Genomic DNA, 7,142 nt, shown 5'->3' with positions numbered 1-7,142 from the left:
TTGTTAATTTGGTTGCTTTTCCAATTCACGTCTGACAACAAGATGAAGGAACATTGGGGCATCAGAAGCTTTGGAAAGTAGCCACCAACCTCAGAGAAAGAGAGAAAGAGGGAAAAGGCAGTATGAGGTGTGGAGAAAACAGCAGCAGGTACAAGGAGCTCAAATGAGAATAATGGCGCCTAAATAGAGCACATAAAGGAACAGTTACAAATCTAAGAAAAGGGAAAGAAAGACTAGGAAAAAAACACGGAAAGAGCCTGTAGATAAAATTCTCTTCCTGGGACAGCAGGCTAAGAGAAATTACACAGGGAGCAGTTAAGCTTGTAACACGGGGAGAATAGAAAAGAAAATGCAGTTTTATGAAGTGTGTTTGCCTAATCCAGCAAGCCCTTTTGTTTTATTTTTCTATTTGCTTCTTTTATTGGTAAAGTAAGTTTCAAGTGCATGAATGGTATGACTGAGAGAGCCAGGGTATAATAATTTGAAGTGTTTGCACCAACGCTAATGTAGGACGAGAGTTATAGCAAAGATATGAAAGGGGTAGCGATAATAAATATGTGAAAGGGCAATAGTGACACCAAAATAAGCCACCTATTTATAAAACTGACATGGAAGAAATTCTAAAGGTTAACTTCTGAAATTGTAGCCGATGTTAAAAAGTTTCTCGTTGTTGGCAGGATTCGAACCTGCGCGGGGGGACCCCAATGGATTTCTAGTCCATCACCTTAACCACTCGGCCACAACAACTGACTGTAAGTTTTGTGCAAATAATCTGTATGAAAGTTTTCAAGGTGTTCCACAGCAAATTCCTGATATTCTGCAATGCACTTTTTAAAAATAATGTTTTTTTCAGCAGGCACATTCTCTCCTAAAAACAAAAATAAGGCTACATCTTATAGGGCCGGATGTATCAAACAATCGTTTTGCGATTCTGTAAATACCGAAACGCAATTTGAAAATTCCCAAACTATTCTTTCCTTAGGTTGGAGCGCCATCTAGCGCAAGTTGGGCAGGGAATGTGTTGGAATATTCCTTATGTCGGAGCGCCATCTAGCGCAAGTCGGGCAGGGAAGGTGTTGGAACATTCCTTATGTTGGAGCGCCATCTAGCGCAAGTTGGGCAGGGAAGGTGTTGGAATATTCCTTATGTTGGAGCGCCATCTAGCGCAAGTCGGGCAGGGAAGGTGTTGGAATATTCCTTATGTTGGAGCGCCATCTAGCGCAAGTCGGGCAGGGAAGGTGTTGGAACATTCCTTATGTTGGAGCGCCATCTAGCGCAAGTTGGGCAGGGAAGGTGTTGGAATATTCCTTATGTTGGAGCGCCATCTAGCGCAAGTTGGGCAGGAAAGGTGTTGGAATATTCCTTATGTTGGAGCGCCATCTAGTGCAAGTCGGGCAGTAAAGGTGTTGGAATATTCCTTATGTTGGAGCGCCATCTAGCGCAAGTCGGGCAGGGAAGGTGTTGGAACATTCCTTATGTTGGAGCGCCATCTAGCGCAAGTCGGGCAGGGAAGGTGTTGGAACATTCCTTATGTTGGAGCGCCATCTAGCGCAAGTTGGGCAGGGAAGGTGTTGGAATATTCCTTATGTTGGAGCGCCATCTAGCGCAAGTTGGGCAGGAAAGGTGTTGGAATATTCCTTATGTTGGAGCGCCATCTAGCGCAAGTCGGGCAGTAAAGGTGTTGGAATATTCCTTATGTTGGAGAGCCATCTAGCGCAAGTCGGGCAGGGAAGGTGTTGGAACATTCCTTATGTTGGAGAGCCATCTAGCGCAAGTCGGGCAGGGAAGGTGGTTTTCCCGGTATTCCTCCCCTGGGTGTCCAGGGCTCCAGGCCGACGGCATGGGCGAGTGCCCGGGACGGGCTCCATGGTTTTCCCGGTATTCCTCCCCTGGGTGTCCAGGGCTCCAGGCCGACGACATGGCCCATTGCCCGGGACGGGCTCCATGGTTTTCACGGCAGTCCTCCCCTGGGTGTCCAGGGCTCCAGGCCGACGGCATGGCGGAGTGCCCAGGACGGGCTCCATGCATCCCGGGCAGTTGTCCCCCGGGCGTCCGGGGCTCCAGGCCGATGGCATGGCTGATTGCCCGGTACGGGCTCCATGGTTTTCCCGGTATTCCTCCCCTGGGTGTCCAGGGCTCCAGGCCGACGGCATGGGCGAGTGCCCGGGACGGGCTTCATGCGTCCCGGGCAGTCGTCCCCCAGGGCGTTCAGGTCTCCAGGCCAACGGCATAGGCGAGTGCCCAGGTCAGGCTCCATGGTTTTCACGGTAGTCCTCCCCGGGCGTCCGTGGCTCCAGGCCATCGGCATGTAAAATGTAAATTTATCATTGGAATAGGCACCGATGCGAGAATTATTGGTTCCGTGGAATTTTGAGCCCAAGACCCGCCGAGGCGGGGAATTGAAACCTGGTCCCGGGCTAGACCTCTGCATCAGGGTCTGCCGCTCTAACCATTGAGCCACACTTCTCCACTGCATGGCTGAGTGCCCGGGACGGGCTCCATGGTTTTCCTGGTATTCTTACTCTGGGTGTCCGTGGCTCCAGGCCGACGGCATGGCCGATTGCCCCGGACGGGCTCCATGGTTTTAACAGTAGTCCTCCCCCGGGCGTCCGGGGCTCCAGTCCGATGGCATGGCCGAGTGCCCGGGTTGAGCTCCATGGTTTTCATGGTAGTCCTCCCCCGGGCATCCGTAGCTCCAGGCCGACGGCATGTCAAAGTGCCCAGGACGGGCTCCATGCATCCCGGGCAGTCGTCCCCCCGTGCGTCCGGGTCTCCTGGCCAACAGCATGGGCGAGTGCCCAGGACGGGCTCCATGCGTCCTGGGCAGTAGTCCCCCAGGTCTCCAGGCCAACGGCATGGGTGAGTGCCCAGGTCGGGCTCCATGGTATTCACTGTAGTCCTCCCCCGGGCGTCCGTGGCTCCAGGCCGACGGCATGTCAAAGTGACCAGGACGGGATCCATGTGTCCCGGGCAGTTGTCCCCCGGGTCTCCAGGCCAACGGCATGGGCAGAGTGCCTGGGTCGGGCTCCATAGTTTTCACGGTAGTCCTCCCCTGGGCGTTCGTGGCTCCAGGACGGAGGCATGTCAAAGTGCCCAGGACGGGCTCCATGCGTCCCGGGCAGTCGTCCCCCGGGGCGTCCGGGTCTCCAGGCCAACGTCATAAGCGAGTGCCCAGGTCGGGCTCCATGGTTTTCACGGTAGTCCTCCCCGGGCGTCCGTGGCTCCAGGCCGGCGGCATGTAAAATGTAAATTTATCATTGGAATAGGCACCGAGGTGAGAATTATGGGGTCCGTGGAATTTTGAGCCCAAGACCCGCCGAGGCGGGGAATTGAACCCTGGTCCCGGGCTAGACCTCTGCATCAGGGTCTGCCGCTCTAACCATTGAGCCACACTTCTCCACTGCATGGCCGAGTGCCCGGGACGGGCTCCATGGTTTTCCTGGTATTCTTCCCCTGGCTGTCCATGGCTCCAGGCCGACGGCATGTCAAAGTGCCCAGGACGGGCTCCATGCGTCCCGGGCAGTCGTCCCCCGGGTCTCTAGGCCAACGGCATGGGTGAGTGCCCAGGTCGGGCTCCATGGTATTCACGGTAGTCCTCCCTCGGGCGTCCGTGGCTCTAGGCCGACGGCATGTCAAAGTGCCCAGAACGGGCTCCATGCGTCCCGGGCAGTTGTCCCCCGGGTCTCCAGGCCAACAGCATGGGCAGAGTGCCCGGGTCGGGCTCCATGGTTTTCACGGTAGACCTCCCCCCCCGGGCGTCCGTGGCTCCAGGCCGACGGCATGTCAAAGTGCCCAGGACGGGCTCCATGTGTCCCGGGCAGTCGTCCCCCGGGGCGTCCAGGTCTCCAGGCCAACGGCATGGGCAAAGTGCCTGGGTCGGGCTCCATGGTTTTCACGTTAGTCCTCCCCCCAGGCGTCCGTGGCTCCAGGCCAACAGCATGTCAAAGTGCCCAGGACGGGCTCCATGTGTCCCGGGCAGTCGTCCCCCCGGGCGTCCGGGCCTTGGAGCTCCGGTGGTCCTCACCGTGCCTGAGGCCCAGCCGGGGTCCCCGAGCCCTTGCCGGCGTGGGCAGGCAGCAGCCCTACCACGAAGGCTCGGGGTGGGAATCAGGGAGTCCTTTCGGTCCCGGCCACCTGGTTGCACCTTTCCCCTCGCCCATCTGGTCTCCCGCAATGCTATCCAATAGGGCGACCAGATGGCCAAACTTCCCTGGAAGTCCCTATGAGGTGCCATTTGCCTCCCCGATCCCAGCAAGGGCTCCAGGAGGTCGGGTACTTTCACGCCTTGGGTCCCCTCTGTCACCTCGTGTGCACAGATTACAAGAAAGGGGGGTCATTTTCCTCCGGATTTCTAGGGGCAAGGTACCTTTGGACACCCCTCCCAGGCTGGTGGTTCTCTGCCATGGGGGACCAGATGGGCGATGCCTGGGTAACACCACCCGGGGCTTCCTTCCTCCAGGCCAACGGCATGTCAAAGTGCCCAGGACGGGCTCCATGCGTCCCGGGCAGTCGTCCCCCGGGTCTCCAGGCCGATGGCAGGTTAAAGTGCCCAGGACGGGCTCCACGGGTCCCGGCGCAGTCCTCCCCTGGGCGACCGGGGCACCCATCTCCAGGAGGCCAACGGCATTGGCAAAGCACCCGGGAAGGGCTCCATGGGTCCCGGGCAGTCCTCCCCTGGGTGTCCGGCGCTCCCTTCTCCAGGCCGACAGCAGGTTAAAGTGCCCAGGACGGGCTCCACGGGTCCCGGCGCAGTCCTCCCCTGGGCGTCCAGCGCTCCCTTCTCCAGGCCGACGGCAGGTCAAAGTGCCCACGACGGGCTCCACAGGTCCCGGGCAGTCCTCCCCTGGGTGACCGGGGCACCCATCTCCAGGAGGCCAACGGCATTGGCAAAGCACCCGGGAAGGGCTCCATGGGTCCCGGGCAGTCCTCCCCTGGGTGTCCGGCGCTCCCTTCTCCAGGCCGACGGCATGTCAAAGTGCCCAGGACGGGCTCCATGAGTCTGGGACAGTCCTCCCCCGGGCGTCCGGGACACCCATCTCCAGGAGGCCAACGGCATTGCAAAGTACCCAGGACGGGCTCCATGGGTCCCGGGCAGACCTCCCCCGGGCGTCCGGGGCACCCATCTCCATGAGGCCAACGGCATTGGCAAAGTACCCTGGAAGGGCTCCACGGGTCCCGGGCAGGCCTCCCCCCCCGGGCGTCCAGGGCACCCACGTCCAGGCCGACGGCATGTAAAAGTTCCCAGGACGGGTCCATGGGTCCCGGGCAGCCCGCCCCCGGGTGTTCGGGGCACCCATCTCCAGGAGGCCAACGGCGTTGCAAAGTACCCAGGATGGGCTCCATGCGTCCCGGGCATTCGTCCCCCAGGCGCCCGGGGCTCCATCCAGGCTGACGGTATGGCAGAGTGCCCGGGTCGGGCTCCATGGTTTTCACGGTGGTCCTCCCCTGGGTGTTGGGGCGCTCCAGGCCAATGGCATGGAAAAAGTGCCCAGGATGGGCTCCATGCATCCTGGGCATTCGTCCCCCGGGCGTCCGGGGCTCCATCCAGGCTGACGGCATGGCAGAGTGCCCGGGTCGGGCTCCGTGGTTTTCAGGGTGGTCCTCCCCTGAGTGTCGGGGCGCTCCAGGCCGACGGCATGGAAAAGTGCCCAGGACGGGCTCCATGCGTCCCGGGCCTTCGTCCCCCGGGCGCCCGAGGCTCCATCCAGGCTGACGGCATGGCAGAGTGCCCGGGTCGGGCTCCATGGTTTCCAGGGTGGTCCTCCCCTGGGTGTCGGGGCGCTCCAGGCCGACGGCATGGAAAAGTGCCCAGGACGGGCTCCATGCGTCCTGGGCATTCGTCCCGGGACGGGGTGGGGAAGAGTCCAGGCGGCTTCACCTCCATGCCCGGCCATCTGATCGCCCAGATTCCCTCGGCCATCTGGTTGCCCGCAACGCTTTCCTATGGGGGGGACCAGATGGCCGAACATCCCTGGAAGACCCGATGAGGTGCCATTTGCCTCCCCGATCCCAGCTAGGGCTCCATGAGGTCGGGTTCTTTCGCGCCTTGGGTCCCCTCTGTCACCTCGCGTGTACAGATTACAAGAAAAGGGGGTAATTTTGCTCCGGATTACTAGGGAGAAGGGTACGCCCGGACACCCCTCCGAGGGTGGTGGTTCTCTACCATGGGGACCAGATGGGATATGCCTGGGCAACACCTCCCTAGGCCATCCGGGGCTTCCTTCCTCCAGGCCAACTGCATGTCAAATTGCCCAGGACGGGCTCCATGGCTTCTGGGCAGTCGTCCCCCGGGTGTCCAGGGCTCCATCCAGGCTGACGGCATGGAAAAGTGCCCAGGACAGGCTCCATGCGTCCCGGGCATTCATCCCCCGGGCGTCCGGGGCTCCATCTAGGCTGACGGTATGGCAGAGTGCCCAGGTCGGGCTCCATGGTTTTCATGGTGGTCCTCCCCTGGGTGTCTGGGGGCTCCAGGCCGAAGCCATGGAAAAGTGCCCAGGACGGGCTCCATGCGTCCCGGGGATTCGTCCCCTGGGCGTCCGGGGCTCCAACTAGGCTGACGGTATGGCAGAGTGCCCGGGTCGGGCTCCATGGTTTTCACGGTAGTCCTCCCCTGGGTGTCTGGGGGCTCCAGGCCGAAGGCACGGAAATGTGCCCAGGACGGGCTCCATGCGTCCCGGGCATTCGTCCCCCGGGCGTCCGGGGCTCCATCCAGGCTGATGGCATGGCAGAGTGCCCGGGTCGGGCTCCATGGGTCCCGGGCAGCCCTCCCCCGGGCATCCGGGGCTCCCACCTCTAGGCCGACGGCATGTCAAAGTGCCCAGGACGGGCTCCATGAGTCCAGGACAGTCCTCCCCCGGGTGTCCTGGACACCCATCTCCATGAGGCCAACGGCATTGGCAAAGTACCCAGGACGGGCTCCATGGGTCCCGGGCAGACCTCCCCCGGGCGTCCGGGGCACCCATCTCCATGAGGCCAACGGCATTGGCAAAGTACCCGGGAAGGGCTCCATGGGTCCCGGGCAGACCTCCCCCGGGCGTCCGGGGCACCCATCTCCATGAGGCCAACGGCATTGGCAAAGTACCCGGGAAGGGCTCCATGGGTCCCGGGTAGACCTCCCCCGGGCGTCCGGGGCACCCATCTCC

At 60.9% G+C, this 7,142-nt stretch overlaps 1 non-coding gene across 1 annotated transcript; it reads right to left on the bottom strand.

The window, feature by feature from the left end:
- Positions 1-665: 665 nt before the first annotated feature.
- On the bottom strand, positions 666-747 carry TRNAS-AGA (transfer RNA serine (anticodon AGA)). Its single transcript has one exon. It is a non-coding gene; the product is annotated as a tRNA-Ser (tRNA).
- Between the last annotated feature and the right edge of the window lie 6,395 nt (positions 748-7,142).

This window comes from Lissotriton helveticus, chromosome 12 (assembly GCF_964261635.1).
Source record: "Lissotriton helveticus chromosome 12, aLisHel1.1, whole genome shotgun sequence".
Classification (NCBI taxonomy): domain Eukaryota; kingdom Metazoa; phylum Chordata; class Amphibia; order Caudata; family Salamandridae; genus Lissotriton; species Lissotriton helveticus.
The sequence above is the reverse complement of the archived record's forward strand: the minus strand, read 5'-3'. Positions and strand labels throughout refer to the sequence as shown.